This window comes from Phyllostomus discolor, chromosome 5 (genome assembly GCF_004126475.2).
Source record: "Phyllostomus discolor isolate MPI-MPIP mPhyDis1 chromosome 5, mPhyDis1.pri.v3, whole genome shotgun sequence".
Lineage (NCBI taxonomy): Eukaryota > Metazoa > Chordata > Mammalia > Chiroptera > Phyllostomidae > Phyllostomus > Phyllostomus discolor.
The window spans coordinates 29,065,162-29,081,535 of NC_040907.2; the positions used below are offsets into that span (position 1 = coordinate 29,065,162).

At 51.7% G+C, this 16,374-nt stretch overlaps 1 long non-coding RNA gene across 1 annotated transcript; it reads left to right on the top strand.

Moving 5' to 3' along the window:
• The first annotated feature begins 932 nt into the window (after positions 1-932).
• Positions 933-12,236, top strand: LOC118500588. Its single transcript, XR_004903162.1, has 3 exons — positions 933-1,284; positions 2,052-2,249; positions 10,648-12,236. It is a non-coding gene; the product is annotated as an uncharacterized LOC118500588 (long non-coding RNA).
• The last annotated feature ends 4,138 nt before the right edge of the window (positions 12,237-16,374 follow it).

Here is a 16,374-nt window from a genome sequence, read left to right on the forward strand (position 1 = left end):
GAGGTCAGCATGGTCTTCTTCTGAAGGTGCTAGGGGAGGACCCGGTCCAGGCCTGTCTCCTAGCTCTGGCAGCTGAGGCATTCCTGCCCTTACAGATGCGTCACTCCAATGCATGTGGCCTTCTTCCTATGATGACGCTAGTCGTACTGGGTTAGGGGCCCACTCTATTCCAATGTGACCTTATCTTAACTGATTGCATCGGCAGCCATACTATTTCCAGAAAGGTCACATTCGGAGGTACTGGGGGTTAGGATTTCAATATATATTTTTTGAGGGGACTTGGTGGGGGCTGGGTAGACAAACCCAGCCCAGGACAAGCTACCAGGAGTGCAGTTAGTGGGTCTCCTCTTGCCATAGCACCTTTGGGTAGCCATGCCTTCCACAGGCATCTCTCAACCAGTGGGACAGAGGTTTTGCCAAGTCAGCCTCACAATCAGAAGGTCTGGCCCTGTCCCTCTCCCTCCATCTTTCACTGACATTGTCTTCTAATGGGTATTTTGTATTCCTAACTCCATCGCGGTGTCTGCTTCCTGAAGGAAGCGCAAGAGGGAAGATGGATTTACTTATTAGAGCACGTGCTGCCCAGCTGTCAGTGAAGACCCCCATCCCCGGGGTATGTGAGGCACGATAGTCCCTGGCACAAGGTGGTGGCTCGGTTGCTAATACTTTCACTGGGAGGGACCACACTGGCCACACAGTGATTCAGGTGTTTGAAAAGCACAGGGGTAATGCACACAGGACAGTGGGATTAACTGGGTGTGTTAATTCACGTAAGTTACATTGAACCTACAGAGAAAATAATGAAAAGCTGAGGGTACTTGAAAACAAAAACTCCAATGTGAAGGTGCTTTGGGTAGCTTACAAATAAACCTTTATTTCCTGCAAAGGGAGCTCAGGAAAGCTTATGATCAAAATCAGGATTTAAGAATACGGAAAGACGCTAGAAGGCTCAGCTGAGGCAAGTCTGCTATGCTAAGGCCAGGGCCCTGGTTAGGAAAACCGGGGTCCTAACACATGGGACGGGGACACCTGTATATTTTGCCTGCCCCCCAGACTCTGCACTATCAGAGCACGGAGAGTTGGCCCACCTCCGGCTAACGAGGTAGTGAGAATGTTTAAGCAGGGAGTTTAGGGTGGTCACACCAACAAAATGTCACAAAGTCTTGGCCAGTTCTTGGACCTCATCCAGTTTTTACATCTTTGTAGAAGGGGACACTCACTGGTGGAAGGGGTGCCTGGGTCTCCAGGAGAAAGGACTGTGCTATACCACAGCAAGCTTATACTGTAAGTACCTTCCCAGTCCTTCCCTACAGAGACTGATGGCCATTTACTCAGAGTCTGTTTACTGGGGAAACGGGAGTACCCAGATGTTGTTAGGTCTATTGCGCCCAGGGTCTGTGTTGACATTGATACCCAGAGACCTGAAGTGTCATGGACCTACACATGAGGGTCAATTAATAACCTCTAGAGTCCTGTCTAGAATTCAGCTTACAGCAGACCCAGATGGGATGTGAAACCACTCAGGACTCAATTCTCTGATCTCTGATGTATAACTGGTGTTGACATACTTGGCAGATAGAGTAATTGTATGTAGGGTAAGGCTCCCTTACCTGTGGGGTAATAGCTACCATAGTGGAGAAGGCCAAGCGCTTTGAAGCCTCTGAATCTGTTCTCCTCTCCCTCCTTCCCACTGCACTACCGTCTCTACACTCCCACTCCCCACCACGATGGTAAACCAAAACCAATATTGTATCCTAGGAAGGTGGTAGATGTTATTGTGATCATTAAGGATGTCAAGCTGCAGGAATGATGGTCCCTATCATACCTCTGCTTAATTTATCAGTCTTGTCCTTGCAGAAAATAGATGGATCCTGGAGTGTGACGGAAGACCGCTGAGAGCTCTAAAAATAGTAGCCCCAAATGCAGCTGCCATGCTAATCTAGGGTCTTTGCTAGAGCAGATGAACATGGTACATATTAATGCACCATACATTCAGGTGTACGGTATGCTGCTATTGTCTTGACAAATGTGATCTTTTCTGTCCCAATCAGGAAAGAAGATCAGAAACAGCTCACATTCACGTGGCATGGACAACAATACACATTCATAGTTTTATCCCAGGGCTGTGTGGGTCCTCTTCTCCTTGTCACAATAGTCCAGAAGAGATGTAGACCAGTGGGCATCCTGCGGAACATCACATTGATCCATGACATCCATGACGTCACACTGACCAGGAGGCGGGGCAAGAGGTGGCCGGAATACTGGAGGCCTTGATACCATGCACGCACTCCAGAAGGTGGGAAATAAGTCTCGCAAAGATTTACAAGCCTGCCACACCAGGAAAGACTTCAAGGGTCTAGGAGTCAGAGCATGCTGGGACAGCCCATTTAAAGCAAAAGACAAACAAAGACAAAGGGATGCATTTTGCTTCTGTCGTTATATAGAAGGAAGCATAGGGTCGCTTAGGCCCTTTGGGGTTCTGGTGTTACAGATGCTATATCTAGGGACACTGCTTCCCTTCGTACACAGGGTGACATGAAAGTCTCCCAGCTTTGGGTGAGGCCCGAACAGGAAGTGGCTCTGCAGCAAATCCAGGCTACAGGAGAAACAGCTCAGCCACGTGGGCCATACAATCTAGCAGATCTCGTTGTCGGACATGCCAGTGTGGAAGATGTGGTGTGACGTGTGTGGCAAATTCCAGGAAAAAAGAAATCACACTACAGGCCCTAGGATGAGGAATGAGGGCTTGGGTCACATCACCTGCCCTGCCCAGGTGGATGAGGGGGGTGGGGTTGAGGCAAATATAAAATAGAGAGAGGAGGAGATGAGGTGATGAGCTCCAGCTAAAGCTCCAAGATGAGCTCCGGTGCCTGGAGTTGCACTTTGCCCCACTAACCCCCCTGTTTTAAGTCTTTTCCCTCCAGGAAGAGAGGTCCCCCAGAAGCCTGGAGGAGGGCATCCATACAAGGTGGACTGTGGGTGCCATGAAAGTGCACGACTTGAACCTCCTATGGAGAACTTCTGTTTGGTTTAAAGGGGCACAGTAGGGTGACAGTTTCCATCTGCAGAGCCTTCTGCCCAAGGTTGTGCTCTCTGGGCAGCTCCCAACCAGAAAGCAGCATGTAGGTCCTAGGATCTGGCCCTTTCTGCCCAATGTGGGGACCTTTCTAATGGGCAGCCTTTGCTCGGGGGCTCCCCATTGAGTCGGCTGGACTTTGTCAGTTTTGCATCACAGGCTGAGAGCAGCCTGGGCAACTTTTAGGATCTGAGATCAAGGTAACTCTGGGCTTTTCGTATCCATGTAATGGAGCTGCAAAGTGAGAGGCTCCATTGGAAAGCCAAGACTTCCCCCTAGACAGCTTCGGGAAGTTGAAAGAGCACAGGGTTTGGGTCAGACATGCCTGGGTTCCATCCCAGTTTCTCCGCTGATCGGTCATGGAGCTTTGGTCTCTGTACCCCCTGAAGAGGCCTCATCTTTTCAACGCACTGATTCTTCTCTCTTTCTGCCTTTCCCTTCACACCACATGCTCAGCCAGAATCCCACGGGGGCAGTTTCTCTGCCAGGAGCTGCCAATGAGCTATTAAGAAAAAGTCTGTATTTCTAAGACAACCCACCCTCTCCCTGGCCCCTCTTTCCCTCCCCAAGATGCCTGCCTCCTTTCATTGTCAAAGGAAGCCAGGCACTTAGGAGCTGAATTAACATTTAATAAACTTTCTTGAGTTCCTACTTTGTACCAGACCCAGTGAGGCAGTCTCTGTTATTACACCCATTTGACGAGGGAGCAAACTGAGGCTCGGCAGAGTCAGGAGAGGAAGTTGAGATGGGATCGCACCCCATCACCCTTCAGGCCCAGTGCTCCTTCTCTCATGCATGCATGGCTGGGTGGGGTCGCTGCCCAGATCTGTGGGGATGGAGGTCTGAGAAGCCTGACTGATAATGAGATAAATGGGGAGCCTGGGCGACAGTGAATCCAGCCTGCCCTGGCTTGTGGCGTCTGCGTGCTGGAGGAGGCGTCTGGAGGAGCTCCTGGGGCCTGGGAAGTCCTGGGCAGGCCCTGAATGTGCCCTGGAATGTTTGGGGCGACCAGAGCTCTTCAATAACAGCAAAGTAATGCTAACAACATCAGCTATGATTTCTTAAATTCTTACGATATGCCAGCCACTGAAGGCTAACAAACATAATCCATTTAATCCTCCAGAAACTCTGAGACAGGGGACTTGTTATCCAGAGTTCCCCATCCAGGCCTGTGTGACTACAAAGCCTACATACTGACCTCGATACAGATCTGCCTCTGCTGCAGTAATGACTGATGACCCTTGCCCCAGCAGACCATGCCTTGGCCAGGCCCCTGCTCTGGCCACTGCTCCTCTCTTGCTCAGGCTCCTTGGAGCAAGCTGGAGGTTTCGTGCTTAGATCGCCGAAAGGATAAGGCCTTGCTGAGGGTGGTTGAGGCCCTCCTCCCTGAAATACCAAGACTTAAAGAAGATGAAAGAGACATTCTGAACCCCATTCAGAGCAAGAGAAAAAGTGAGGGGCAGGGTTAATGCTCATAGAACAGAACAGAACACCCCACCCCCCGCCCCACAATCCCACCTTTTCTATCAAGGAGAAAGCTCTCAAATCAGAGAAGTAGAGCAATTTGGCCACAGACCAGGCTGGGCTGGAACCTGGCGGCCCCCAACTCCCTTTGCTCTGCTTGAGGCCCCTCCAGACAGAGATAGGTCATTCCGGGGCCCTTATAGGGAGGGGAGAGACGCCAGGAAAAAGGCCAAAAATAATAATGCCTCAATTTGAGCAAGGGAAAAATACAGCGCATTGAGTTTATGATAATCCCAGGCAAAATTCCAGAAGTTCCTTCTCTAAGCAGGGATTACAGGGAGCCGAGACAGGTTCGCCTCGGTCAGTGCACGTCTGACTCTCCGCATTTCCCCTGTAGGAGGGCGATCGGGGCATGTTGTGGGAAAAGAACCACAAACTCAGAATTTAAAAATAAGACTTTGCTGTTCTAAGAACTGCATGGAGAAAGAAAGGAGAGAGTTCATCCGTCAGGTTCTGGAATCTACCACACCCCAGCTCCTTACATATTAAAATTATAGGCTTCCTTTTATAGCAGAGTAAACTCAAGAGCGCTGCCAGAATCTGCCTGGTGGTCAGCAATAGAGGAGGAGCCTTAGGAGCTCAAGTGATGACACATCCCAAGGTAACGGCTTTTGGCAACGTGCATTAGAGAGAGGGGGTTAGTATTTGTCCAAAAAAGCACTCGGGATCTAGGATGTTTAGATTTTACCCAGGGGAAATAAAAACATCAAAAATATTAATACAATTCTCTTAGAATACATGGCCTGGATTAAGGAGGGGCTGCTTTGCTTGGCAGGTACCACCAGCACCAAGGTCAACCTTGCAGTTGATGAGGCTTTTGAAATGTCTCTCGAGTTGTGAATGTTGATGGAGAAATACGGACCAAATCTTAGGGCAGCTCAGCCTTCTGCACATGGCTGGTTGAATCCTTCTGCCCAGGACTGGCGGAATTAATTGATTCTGTTACTTGGGACTTTGCCTCCTTGATGACTCAGAGCATCAACAGTGTGATCCTTCCACTAACACTCATGGGTGTCTGTTCCGGGTGTGTCCTGTGTGGGGAGCAGGTGCAGAGGAAGGGAATGTGTGAATGGAAAACCCTGCTGGATGCCCCCTGGTCCCGAGACTGGTCCTGCACTGTGCTCCATCTGCCTGCATGGCCTGGCTGTTTCTACTGCGGAGGCCATGAAGTGGAGACGGCCACAGCTTATGGTCTGGAGTTAGACTGACTCCCACCCCCACCCCATCCCATTCAGTTCCAGCTCTGCCATTTACCAGTTGTGCCGTAGGCAAGTTAATAATTTACCTATGCCTCACTTTCTTCATCCGAAAATGTGACTAAGAGTGGTGTCAGGCGAATAGGTTAAAGTCCTGACTGGATTTCATTTTTTGACTTGTGACCCACAGTAAATAACACATCTTTACATCCGGACCCAGGACACACTTCCGGTATGTGTATAACTGCAAAAAAGCTTTCCAACCTCACGGCTGGTGGTTGAACTGTGATGTTTCCATTCTATTCAATTCTTTCATTAAGTAAAATGATGGTTTACAGCCATTAAATGGACTTGTACTATGCACATGGGCCCACAGTGTGGAAAGCACTTGTTTAAGGTCTTTCTGGAGTGCTGTATTTAGTTCCAAGAGCTATAATTTTCTTACCCATGTCATTTTTGTAAGAGAACCCTTCAAGCTAAAAGGTGTCTGGAAGAAAATTACCAGAGCATTCCATTCAATTATTCTTTCTCTTTCTCCTCCTCCTCCTCCTCCTTCTTGCCTCTGATCTATTCATTCAATGGATTCTTCCTGCAATCATTTATTTACCCACTTATTTACGCGCCTGTCTCATCTGGAAAAGAGTCTCCAGGGAAAGACCTGTTACGAAGTCACATGAAGGAGGAACTAGGCCTGTTCCTTACAGTCCCCTAAGCAGAACCGGGACTTCTGGGTAAAAGTGGTAGGGAAGCCCATGCGGGTCATCATACAGAAGGTGTTTTCTGGTCCTGGTGCTTTTAGGCCAAGCGTCCAGCTGTCTGTGAGACCTCTTCAGAAGTGAGTGATCGGAGGTGGGAGAAAGGACATTGTTAAGAGGCTCCCAGTATTGAGTGGAGGCTGGGCTGAGGCTGGCTGTCCACCCCGTGCTCCGCCCAGCTTTGGGGTCTGCTTGAGGCGCTACAGGGGCCACTGTGGGAATGACGAGGAAGCCATCTAGTTGGGGTTCTGAGCCCTGACCTGGAAACCACCCACGCTGCTGTTTCTCTTTTAAACCACAGTGGGATTCTCCATGTGGTTTATTTTAGGGGGGAGGGAGGTAGAGACACTGGTGCTGACAAAAAACTTTAAGCTCTCAGCTAGGAGCTCATTAAATCCCTTAAATTTTAGAAACAATCATTTCTAGGCTTCAGACTCATTTTTTCCCCTATAAGAGCAAATCCATTAAAATTACAGAATAAGCTTTTGTTTTGCCCTCTTAAATTCAGATATAATTGAGAGCAAGAGTTAAAGAATCACGAGTATGGCAAGACCCAGGATTGAGATGCCATTTTGTGTCAGTGGTTTTTCTGCTCCCCAGGTGCCCTCCGCCTGCCCTGGCCTATCCCCGCCTGTCCCAGGAGGAGCACAGAGAGCCCGGCCTTTGTGCTCCGGCCCCTCAGGGGGTGTGGGTGAAGCAGGCTGAAATCAGAAGTCTCCTGCAGACAACTGGTCTTTCAGGCGTTTGTTGACTGAGCCTGAGGGGACTGTGCTGAAAGAAAGGGAAAAAGGAACCAGAGGGAGGTGGGTGGGAGGTCATCTGAAGGACCTGGGACCCCAGGCACCCATGCTCCTTTGATCCCCCCAAGCCACAGGCTGTCAGCCTCCTGGAGGATTTGGGGTTAGTCTCGCAATGCTTCTCAAACAGGAATGTGTCTACGAGTCATCTGGGACTCCTGGTCAAATGCAGATTCTGATTCAGTAGGCCTGCGGGGGGTCCTGAGAGGCTGAATTTCTAAGGAACTATAACCAGAGGCCCTGATATTGCTGGTGTTAAGACAATGCTTTGAATAGCAGGGAATTCAAAGAGTCTTTCCCTTGTTTTCTGGGGACAGCGTAACCCTTTGGACTCTCGGGCACCCTTAGAACAGAGAAGACCCTCCCAGTGATGAGGGAACTGAATTTCCCACTAGTGCAGGATCTCGGGGTGCACCATCATTTTGAATTTGGTTTGAAAGGGCTTTCACACTTGCGCTGGTGATTGCACACTCACAGCCAAGGCCCACGTGAAGCAGCACCTCCTTGGGATTCGAGGGTTGTTAACTCCTCTTGCTCCAGGTCCAGATGAATTAAGTGGGATCCACCAGCTCTCCCTTCCCAGGGCAAGAAAATCTCTGGGCTTGTGTGTCCTTTGTTTGAGTTTTCCCAGAAGCACTTGAGCTAGGGGACATCTTCTCCCCTTCTTCTCCACTCCAGGGGGTTAAATCCATAGAATAGCTCCTTATCTTAATGTCTTCAGGTGGAATTTTATCTGTTCCCTGTCTTGCCCTGACCCAGAAGCACAGAATCCATCTGTTTGCATCCTCTCCCCCAGCCTGAGATAACAGTGAAACCTAGGAGTCAGGAAAGAAGGGACAGGGACTCTGCAAGCTCCCTTCCCATTTCGAAGGTCTCTGTGTCCCTCCCCATGCCAAAGGTCTCTCTCCGGGAAGCGGTGTTAGTGTCAGCCCTGTTTATTTGTTCATCTTCACTTCCTCTGCGTACTTGTCCTTCCCAGGCGTATACATTATTTTGTAAAGAATAGAAAACAGCTAACCATTCGTAGGCTAGCCCTCCCCCTAGTTACTGCCAACCTCAGGGAACAATTCTTAAAAGGGATGTTGCCTTCTTTCTTCAGAGTGCCTGGACATACATTTGTAAAAGGAACACTTGGCGAATACTCCTCGTCTTTCAAGACAAGGAGTCTTGTATTCGCCACAGCGCTTTAAACTTTTCAAAGGGATCGAGCATCAATGGGGCATCAGCTTGTGCTGTGGGTAGCGTCTCGTTTCATCTGCCCAGCAACTCCTAAGAGGGGGTGTTCATAATAATAGCCCCTCTCCATTGGTTCATCCACAAGTATTTAGGTGGGGACACCTTCCTGGTTGAACCAAAAGCAGAAATGTCCATTTAAAAATGAAGTTTAAAGGGGTAGAAAGCTGGAACTCTGCTTCCTTGGCCCATGGGGATGCCCCAGAAAGTTATTTCACACCCCTCTCCCTAAAAGTGATAGACAGAAAGTGCGGAGGTGGAGATGGTAAGGAGGGAGCTTCCGATCCCTTCAGCCAGGCAAAGCCACTGAGCGATTTCTTTCTTTGGCCCGTCTGTCATCAGTGAGCCCGGGAGGTGGGGAAAGGGAGCCCTGATGTGCAGTTGTGCTGGTCTCGTATCTGAGGAGTGAGAGACTTAGCACCAGGCTGTGTCCAAACTTGGGAACCAGGTGCGGTCTAGCAGCTGTGATGTCAGGACACCTGGAATCGAGCTCACCAACTCCACTGACCAACCAGGGGCCTCTGGCCTGGACCGGCGAGGCTCTAAACCCTTTAGGAAAATGGAGTGGCTGGACAGGATGCTCTCCAAGGTCTGCAATGCTCTGATCTTGCAGTTTGAGAAAGGAAGTGACTCCTTTGCCTGAGAAGTTGTGACCTGTTTTCTTTATGAGGAGTGAGAGGAATACACACACGCACACACATACTTGGGTGCCATCCTGGGCCACATGCTGGGGATGCAGTAATGACCAAGAAAGACACAGTAGACACAGTTCTTAGTCTTTCTTCTTGTGGAGCAGAGAGTGTCAGGAAAGGCAGACACCGAACAAGCGATTAAACAGTCACTGCTTCACTGAGGTTGGAACAGAGACCGAAGCGATGAGAAGGAGCATGTGTGGAGGGAAGGGCATGAGGGAGTTCTAGGCAGAGGGAACAGCATGTGCAAAGGCATAGGCAGGAACAAGACTGCCATGCGAGTGGGACAGAAGGAAGCCTGAGTGTCATAGGGGGAGGGGAGATCAATGAAAGGGCAGTGGCACCTCTTTCATAGTCTGGCTCAGGCTACAGAGTCAAGTGTGGAGGAGAGACACTGGACTGGGGGTGCTTCTCGGTTTCTTCTCCCCACCCTACCCACCACGCACAGAGACACGCGGACACACACACAGCAGCCTCGGGGAGCCTTGGAAACAGCTGAGCAGGGGCTTTGTGGTAGATCATTCGAGGCAGGAAAAACTGTTCTTCTCCCTCCACTCCCACTGGTGGGGGGACCTTGGGGTTTCGCCCAAGGAAAGGAAGCACTGCTTCCTGGTTTATGTTGAAATGGGAAAGACTTGCCCAAGAACAATGGCATTTTTGTAAGACACTGCTTTGTTCTGGTGAGACCAGGAGGGGGTTTCCTTTGGGACCTCGCCGGTCCCATAGCCCCCATCTGCCAACCACAACAGCCACATGGCGTTCTCTGGGACCAGCTTTTCATCTTAAGACACTTGCCTACGCCTAGCCCTGGAGGCTTAACCCTTCGGACCCCACCCTGCCCGGCAGCAGCATCCAGGGCTCAGGGTGGTCCCTGGAGATCATGGGACAAGCTGGCCAGGGGAGACTTTTGGGAGAACCAACAGACGACTTGACCCTCTCTGTTTTCCCATTTGGTAGGCCCTGCTGGGAAAGGAGTTCAGTTCTGTCCTGGGAGTGTCTCAGCTCAAAAAAATCTTTAAAACATGAGCCAGAGGATCATTCTGTGGGTACTGGTAGTAAGGAAACTGAGGCAGAGAAAAGGAAGCGAGTTTGTTAAGGCCGTAGAGGGAGTTGGTGGTGGAGTCCAGGCCGGGTCCGGAGCTCTGACTCTCAGACCCGCTCTCCTTCCACGCACGGTTCCGCCGTGCACAGGCAGAACACAAGTCAGGGCAGGTAACTGAGGAAAGTCCCCGCTGGAGACACCGACACATCTGCAGGGGCCCAGAGTGTCTGCAGGGAGGTGGAGGGGGGCAGGCTGTGTGAGGAGGGCAGCTGGCCTTTCCCACGTCACAGGCAGTGGGGGATGACTGCCGGAACTGCGCCTGTGTTTTTCAGGCACGCGTGGCCGGTCCTCGGCGAACCGCCAAATGGACACATTTAGGGACACGATCAAGTCTGTTCAGATGAGGACACTAACGAGAAGACGGGGGGCACATACTCAGATAGTCAGAGCAACAAGTTGGCGGGACTTTGCTTTTGTTTTCCTCCAACCTGTTCTTTCCGCCTGCTGCAGAGAAGGGCTCCGGTCAACAATAGTGGTCTCTCGTTCCACTAACGAGGTCCGGTGGTGGTGGTGGTGGCAGTGTCAGGGTGATGGGTACTCACAGTGGTGGAGACACTGGTGACAACCCCGCGGTGGTTGCAGTGACGGTATAGATGTCAGTAGTAGTGAACCCCGTGAGTGTGGTTATAGTGACATGGTACTGGTGTCAGCTGTGGAGACAGTGAGGTGAGTGGTGGTGTTGGTGGTGGCCAGTTTGGTGGGGCTATGATGGTCATGGTAATGACAGACAGTGATGGTGGGAGGGTGAGGTGACAATGGTGCTGATTACGTGGTTGTGGGCAGTGATGGCACGATGATGTCGGTGCTCATGGATGGTGGTGAAAGCGATGGTGGTGTTGGTGCTGCAAAGGATGGCACAGTTTTGGTGGTAAAATGACAGTTGTCTTGGATGGTGGTAACAGTGATGGTTGAGATTGGTGTAAGGATAGCAGGGGTCATGGGTCAAAATGATTTTTTAACGATGCTTTGTGTTTCGGTGGTGATGATAGTGGTAGTGGTGTCGGCACCATGACAGCCCTCTGTTTGATGGTGCTGGTGACATCTGCCCGTCTTCATGGAACCGATGGATGTGGGTGCTGGTATCAGTGTGAAACTTAATGGTGACTTTGCCATCGTTCGGCTGATGGTAGTGGTGATGAAGGTGGTGCTCACAGGGACAGCGGCGGGACAGTGGAGGGACGCAGTGATAGGGAGGGTGGTCGTGGAGACAAGGATGAAGACTGGGATGGCGGTGACTCCATGGCGAGCCGTACCGCTTCTGCAGAGACCCCCGGATTGCACGAGCTGGACACGGGTCTCCTCGCTGTGGCTGACTGTGCCGGGTGGGGGGAAAGGGTCGCACATTCCTCCAAAGCCCTCCTTCCCACAGCTGCATTCCTGGTGAAGCTCAGTTCTCCATGCAGGAGATGGCTATCTTTGGGGGGGGCGGGGGATGGCGCTGAGAAACAGGTCTGTGGCCAGGAACGTAAACAGAGAGGCTCTGTGAGGCAGGTCACCAGGGCACAGGTATGTGAGGCATGCCTACAGCGGGGGTTGTGCTGGGGGCAGGGAGGCAGCTGAAGTGGCCGTGCAGGGGCTCACGTAGCTGGTAGAACAAAGGCTGTATTTCGGCTGAGTCAGCAGAGCAGGCTGGGACTGATTCTCTTGGACTAATAATGTGTCTTCTCCCTGGGATTAGCTCACTCGGTCCCCGCTGGGAAAAGGGGAGGGGGCAGGCTCTCCCATCTCCCCAGGCTCAGGGGCCTTGCAGGAGGCTGGGAGGGAAGCATAGGGCCCTAGCAGGGTTAGTGATGGAACCTATGTGTTGTGTCCTCACCTCATTTCCAGTGGGCACCCATTTGGCTGGCAGGGTGCCAGCCTCCCCAGGTGTCAAGAAATCTTATCTGCCCTACCCCCCACCCTCTTACCCCCAGCCCCACTTCAAGTGGTTGGTTCACCATGCGGTCAAATCCCTGCTCTGCTCTGCAGAAGGCAGCCCAGCCTGGGAGTTAGGAGCGTAGGCTCCGGAGCCAGAGCAGCTTACCTCACTTTCCGGGTCTCCCACACACTGATTGCATGACGCTAGGACAGTCACTGCACCTCTGGGCGTTTTGGCTCTTTGTTTGGGAGATGGGGCACTGACTGCTGCTCAGAGGCTGCCCTGAGACCACACGAGTTAAGGCGCACAAAGTGCTTGACGTGTTGGCACGGAGGGGCATTCAAAAACATTTGCTGTTTGTCAGTACTACTGAGAATAAAGTAACTTTAAGGGACTCGATCTCCCTGAGCCTCAGTTTTCCCACCAGGAAAATGGGGATAATTCTCAGTGTGCATACTTGCCATGGAAATTGAAGGGGACTAGAGGAGGGAAACGAGCTTGTACAAGGTGGCACATTAGTTGTTACTGGCCAGTTTGTGTCCCTCTTGGAGCAGGGGGCTTGTGCTGTGTAAGACTTGGGATCCTGGAGCACAGCTATGCTGCGGCTTCAGGGTCCTGTGCCAGGCCTGCTGCCTCCTGGCACGGAAGCAAATCCCCCTATGGCAGGATTTTCGGAGATCAGCAGTCCAGTTCCTAGCCCTCTGCCCTCTCCCCCTTCCCCCAGCCCTGGCCTGACTCCCTGGGGTAGGAGGGGGGAAGGAAGAGAAGGTTCTGGGAGAGCCCTCTTCAACCCTACCTTCCTCTTTTTCTTCTTTTCCGTCTTCACTCACTCACTCACTCATTCACTTACCCACGGACAGGACAGAGAAGTCGTGGGGTGTGTCCTTGTCTCAGAAGAATCTAGCCTGGACTCCAATAACAGAAAGAGGGGAAGAGGAAGAGGGTGAGAGCGTCAAATGAAAACCAAACTTTGCTTTGCATTAAGGAAAATTATCAGTAGTGATGCTGTTTAGATGCTATAAAACCAGCATTTAAATAAAAGAACGGCTGCATCACTAGTTTGTTTTCTCAGCTGTAAAAGAGATAAAAGTGATGCGCTCTCGTGGAGTGGATATTTGTTCCTGTGTGTTTGGACTTCGGGTGCACAGGCTTGAGTTGGTCACGCTCCTCTCCGCTCGTCTCCCCTTCCTCCCGGATTCTCACCCCACTCCTGGCTGCCTCCTCAGTCCAGGAATCCATGCCAGTATAGTTTTTAATGTCCTTAAAATGTGTTTGTCTTTATAAAGTATGCATTTTGGGGGAATTAATTTACAAAAATGGTATGATGCTGTGAATCTTTCCGGTCCCTACTGTTCTTACTCAACACCATTATTTTGAGGTCCACGCATGCTCCTGTACGCGGAGTGATCTGCTCCTTCTCGCTGCTGCCCAGTATTCCATGGTAAGCATCGCACGTGCTTCCCTCACTCGTTTCCCCAAACCACAGACCCACCACCACCCCAGCCGCACAGCAGTACCGAAAGCATTGAGTAGACAGCCCTTCAGACTGAGCCTGCCCACAGTTCCCGTTCAGTGAAGTCAGCCCTCGTTACTGGCACGCTATCGTTGTTTACATCAGTACTTCAGGCTGCACGGTTTCCATAACATTTAACAGTCCGTTGCACAAGCGCTTCTTGTTTGTACCTTGTTTTGACGGAGCGCTGTTTACTCCCTCGCATACCACTGTCGCTCATTAGGGTCCGCGTCCAGTGCCGGGCACAGGACCCAAGACGTGCGTTTCACAAGGGCCCCATGGTCTGGAGGAGCACGCAGTCCAGGGAAAGGGACAGCTCGGGGCCGGGGTGGGGCGCAGCATGGGCAGACCCCCCGAAGCAGGATTTTAAAGGATGGTGGGAGCACACGAGGCTGATGGGGGGTGGGGGGAGAAGTTGGGAAGAGGTGTTCCGATTACAGGAACACTACGTGAGCGGTCAGAAGCCCGTAGCTGGTTGGCTTGTTTAAGAAACTTAATGATTCTGTTATGGCTGAGGCAAGGGGCGTGAAGGAGAGGGGGTGAGAGACAGCAGCCAATGTTGGTTCAGCTCTTACTATGCGCCAGGCACTGTTCTAAGTGGGTAAGTACAGAACACTTTTTTTTTTAAGTTCAGTGATTTATTACATAGTGAACATCTTGCAATCCTGATCTAAGAAGAAACAGGTAACAGCCAGGACGGAACCTTTTTGAAGCCACACAAGAACCCCAGGAAGATGCTCTCATCCTTCCCATCCTACAGGAACGGAAACAGAGGCTCAGGGAAGCTTGTTTATGGGGCACCCAAGGGCTGACGTCGGGCTGCCTGGGCTCATCACCACAATGCTCTGACCTCTGAAACCCGAGGAAAGCCCTGACTGGTGTGGCTCAGTGGGCTGGGCACTGTCCTGCAAAGCAAAAGTTCACCTGTTCGATTCCTGTTCAGGGCACATGCCTGGGCTGCAGGTTTGGTCCCTGGTCGCAGGTGGCGTGCGTTTGAGAGGCAACCAATTGATGTTTCTTTCTCTCTTCCTCCCGTCCCCTCTCTCTAAAAATAAATAAACAAAATCTTAAAAAAAGACAAGGAAGGGGAGGTGGGGTGAGATTGCAGAAGACTTCACAGGCAGCCGCGGGGCAAGGAAGAAGGTTCAGGAGAGCCTGGGGGCTGTGATGTGGGTGTCGGAGATCACAAGAGTGGGGTGAGGGTGTATGTGCAGCAAGTGTTATACGTGAATGTGCATGAATGTGTGTGTACATGAGTGTGTGCGCACAGGTGTGCCTGGGTACATGTGAGTGTGCCAGGGTGCATGTGTCTGGGAGACAGTGCAGGTCCCACTGGGTAGGTGAGTGTGTATGGGCGTGTGTATGAGAGTGCTGTGTGTAAGTGTGGGAGCCTCTGGCTGTTCACACACTAGAGCATGTGTCCTGTTGGTGTGAGTGCAGGCCTTGGTGTCCCTACCACCATGGGGCCCCAGGGGAGCTGTCAGAGCCCATTAGCCCTGCCCTGTGTGAGGGGCCTGGCCTTGGCCACAGAAGCTAGATGGGTACGCATCAAAGGCAGCCTGAGCCTGGGGCCAGTGGGCGGAATAATTTAATGAGGGTCCAGGAGAGAGGCGCTGGCAGTTGGGGGGGTGGGAGGGGTGCCAGTTTGTGCCCAAGCCAGCTCCCAGGCTCCACGGCCAAGCCTCTTGTGTCTGCCTATGTGGTGGGAGAGGGCAGGCTGTGCTGAGTGCCTGGCCATGCTTCCCTCCTTCCCTATGCAATGGAAACGCTGCACCTGGACCCCAGGGGCTCCCCACTCCTGCCTGGACACCAGTCTAGTCCTCATGTGTCCCAAGGAACTTCAGAGGATCCAAGGCGCCAGGTCAGACACTTGCATCTCTAAGGCTGCTCTGACGTCAGCACGAGATGGAACAAGGGAGAACCATTCCCAGGTCAACCACACTGAGCCCTTCACCTGACAGAGAAGTGTGTGTGCTGGGTGTTCTTTCGTGGGCGCCTTGGGTCAAGGAGAGGAATATGGGGGACCCAATCTAGTCCGTTTTTCTATGGCTAGAAAAAGGAGGGTTTGGGGTCAGGGGTAGGAGAAGGGGGTGAGGATAGAGTGGCCCTTGCCAGGAAACAGTTATGATGGGACGAAACAGAATGCTGTCTTTGTCTTTAGGGTCCTGGACAACACACACACACACACACACACACACACACACACAGCCTTGTGTTGTCCAAAGGGCACAGTGCGAGGGCTTTCTCCTGGAGGCTTCTGTGACAAATGTCCTTTCATGGCAAGAACCTCCCGTGGGTCTTAGGCCCAGCTATAGGGTCAGGCTCAGACTCCTGTGCTCCTCAAAGAAAGCCTCCTCCAACTGCTAGGGCCTGGGCTCTGGAGACCCGAACCAAGGGCTGCAGATTCTGGGTCCATCATCTGAGCCCAGCCCACACGTCAGTATTTTTGGCTGCCACAAGACTGACAAACATTCTTGGACAGAAATGCTTTAGACAGGGCCTGAACTCACTGCTTCCACAGCAGCCCCACCGCTCCCTATTGCTCACACCCTCGCATTTCACTCACTTACATCACCTGCTTGCCACTTGAAAGTACTTGAATTTGGGTTCCTGGAGCCTAAGCTTTTT